Source organism: Poecilia reticulata, linkage group LG3 (assembly GCF_000633615.1).
Source record: "Poecilia reticulata strain Guanapo linkage group LG3, Guppy_female_1.0+MT, whole genome shotgun sequence".
Taxonomy (NCBI): Eukaryota; Metazoa; Chordata; class Actinopteri; order Cyprinodontiformes; family Poeciliidae; genus Poecilia; species Poecilia reticulata.
The window spans coordinates 27,710,694-27,714,415 of record NC_024333.1 but is presented as its reverse complement, the minus strand read 5'-3'; positions in this window follow the sequence as shown (position 1 = coordinate 27,714,415).

Here is a 3,722-nt window from a genome sequence, read left to right as displayed (position 1 = left end):
GTCTAATTTTATTTAATCAGGTTTTAAATATTCTTCAGCTTTAAGGATCTCAGGACCAGCATAGACTCCCACTTTTAGAGTGGTCATTTGGTAAATAAAATAAAGTGACTATTTATTTTTGCTCAACTTTGTGAATTCAATAAACTGTTTGTAATCTGCAGCAGTGCCTCTGTCTATGTTTACAAACTTATCTGTGTGATCTGGTAAAAAGAGGGTTTAGAGCGGTACTCAAGGTCACATAGACTACAGACAGTTTCGTGATTCTATGGAGCTAAATTGGGGCCATAAAAAAGTTTGAAAAAAGATTTAGAAACAAAATGTTCAAAATTACTTTTTGGATTCGAGGTTCCCATTCATCCATCCATTTTCTTACACCCTTGTCCCTCAGTGGGGTCGGGAGGGGTGCTGGTGCCCATCTCCAGCTAGCTTAGCAGGCGAGAGGCGGGGTCACCCTGGACAGGTCGCCAGTCTGTCGCAGGCAACACAGAGACACACAGGACACACAACCATGCACACACACACTCACACCGGGACAATTTGGAGAGGCCAATTAACCTGACAGTYATGTTTTTGGACTGTGGGAGGAAACCGGAGTACCCGGAGAAAACCCACGCACGCACCGGGAGAACATGCAAACTCCATGCAGAAAGACCGGGCCGGGAATCGAACCCCGAACCTTCTTGCTGCAAGGCAACAGCTCTTGGATTCGAGGTCATTTATTTTATTTTTATTTTTTTCAGGCTTCAACGTTTTTTCAGATTTAAACAGCATGATTGACAGTCCTGTCCTGCAGAACTGTCAGTCATGATTTCAGATCCCTGTTATACATCGCAACCCAAAACAGGGCAAAAGTTTGAATCTGTTAATAATAATAATAATAATAATAATAATAATAATCTGGAACTGAATCTGGACTTAAATCTGAGTAGTTCTGAATTTCTCTTTTTGTTTCAAAACGTTTTTAGTTTCAAAGTTTTTTAGATTTTTTTTCAGTTACAATTTTTTCCCCAGATATTTTAGGTGAAACATGTTGACAAAAAAATGAAAGCTTTGAACAAAAAATGCGATAATTTTAAATTTCTTTAAAATAACTATCTTTATAATAACTATCTTTGTGTCTTAWAGTACAAGTTCACTCCAAATGGGAAAAATTGTTTCACGTATGAGGGAGAAAACTTCATGAAAACTCTTAACTGTGAAGGGAATGAAAACTACTGCGTCACAGCAACAAGAGCACAATATGGTTTTGTGTACTTCATATTTATCCACAGAAGAATGTTAAGACCAGATCCAAACATGCATGGTAACTTTATTTTCATTTCCTCAATGAATGTAGAAGGAAAAAATCTGACGCTGACAAAATACACATAAAGACTAAAAACATAATACTGTAACGGACTTAATGTTCTGCTTCTTGTAATGTTTGCGCATTTTGAATGATCACTTAGGGGCAGGGGTGAAATTAAGGGAGTAGCCCTAAAAGATTTAGCGGGGGTACGATACGTGCAAGAGAGGGGAGCGGCTGTCTGCTGTAAAAAAATGAATGGGTTCACTGTGCAACCGTGAGAGCGCCCACCAATCAGCCGTGACTTTTTCAAGAACGATCTAAAACACGACTTAATCAGTAAATGAATACCCTTTTTCTCAATTCATATTGCTTCTGAACTGTTCTCAATAACTGTTCAGCAGGGCTGCAACACGTCGATCGCGGAAGGTTTTGAGTCGATCTCGACATTAGGTGACAAACTGAACGCCGCCATGACGCTGAGACCAGCACGTCCTCCTCTGACGCCTTATCAAAACTTTTGTAACTTCATTAAAGATCACAACAACAACAAAAAATGAACAAAACATGTTCAAATTAACGACCCAACGAACAAAATCAGTAATTATTGTTTCAACAAGGTGTTGCGCAATTCTGCGCGTTTCGGTTCCATTACCAAAATAACTAGCAGAGCTGCATTAGTCAACCACCGCTGTGTTCAGGGAGGCTTATTAATGAGCGCAAAATAAATATCAAGCCTGCAAACCTGATATCGTAACGGACCACCCGCTTCGGGTGCTGATTCACACCTTCTATGCAAAATTCACAAAGGCGCTCTTTGCAGGTTTCTGGTTTCAGAAAGACTCTGTAACTTTGTGTGAAATATAATCTTTTTTTTGTTTTAATAAATGCAAACATTTTAGTTTTAGCTCTTGTTTTAGTAGATTATGTCTGTATATGCTGTATTATTTTTACATTAAGAACACATGTTTTCTATGTTGTGTTTTTGCTTTATGTTGCTTTCCTATGTAAAAAAATTTTTTGGAAGATTGTTAAAACGATTGTTAAAAAAGAAGGAGATACTTTAAAACACACAACTCCAATATATAATGTATAGTAAGAAAAACAATCTAAATAAAGATAAGAAAGATGCAGTATTACATTTTTGTACTTAGGAAACTGAATAGGTTTAAGTCTAGCATTAAATCTAAGCAAAACTAGATTGGATTGAACAAAAAAATGTAACCTGTAATACTCTGTGAAATAACGAAGCGGTAAAAACTGGATAGAAGCTTCAGTATAAAAGTAAAACCAAAACATGCAGGGTCATGTCTACAAAAAAAGCTGGAAGTGATGAGTGCAATAAAAAAGTGATTTTCAGAACATGCCTGTGTGTTTTTTTTGTTTGTTTTTTTCAAATTGAAGCTATCCTTGGATGTTTATCATCTTATGAATGTGGTTTGTCTAAATATCTGCAGTGAAGTGTCTCTACTATAAAACTACTTGCACCTTGTAAATTCCAGACATAAAATAAAGTGTCTTAATTAGCCACTGAACCAATAGCTTACAAACATTTCACTGATTTATCTAAAACTTATGAGGTAGTCATGTATATAATTCACACCAAATCTACTGTCAACCACAGTTAGTCTGAGACAAAACTGGAACCTGGGGAAAAAACAAGCTTCCAAATAGAATATCAGAAACACAACAATCACTGTAAAGATACCTTACATTTGCTTTCCATACTTAATCAAAATTAAATTTGTATTCATTGAATGTAAAACTTTCTACAATTTATTCTGATAATTCTTCTCAAGTAAAAAATTAGGACATAGGTTTATAGAAGTCAAGGTAATATTACACATTCTAGAAATACATGCAAACTCAGCAGAAACGATCAAAATCACCACAATCTAAATTGCAATGAAAGGATCCTAACAGTGTCTGAACTGGTAACTTATTTACATATTGTAAATACATCATTTCATAAGTAAATCATTGATTTACATATGAAATAATTAACAAATATGTGGGGATTTATTGACCACAGCTTTTTTTTCATAATACTATCATTTTATTGACACTTATCATGTCACATAAAAGATAAGAGTACAGTCTTTGTGCTGACAAGAAAACAACCTGCTGAATACTGTTTATCAATCATTAATCATTTTTGTCTAGAGCAGGGGTGCCCAAACGTTTTGAGACCAAGATCTACTTTTTCTCTCACCAGCCGCCTGATATCTACCTCATGGCACAAAGACATAAAAATAGCTAATTAAACTCTATTGACTTATTTTATATGTGAATATATATCAGTTATAGCAGAAATAATAAAGTGACAGAGAACCTAATGCAGTTCCTTCCTCAGTGAGATTCTGACACTGGGAGCAGCTTACTGGTTTCTCAGTCAGAAGCTGGTTGCAAACCTGATGCCAGCAGGTGTCAGTCAGTC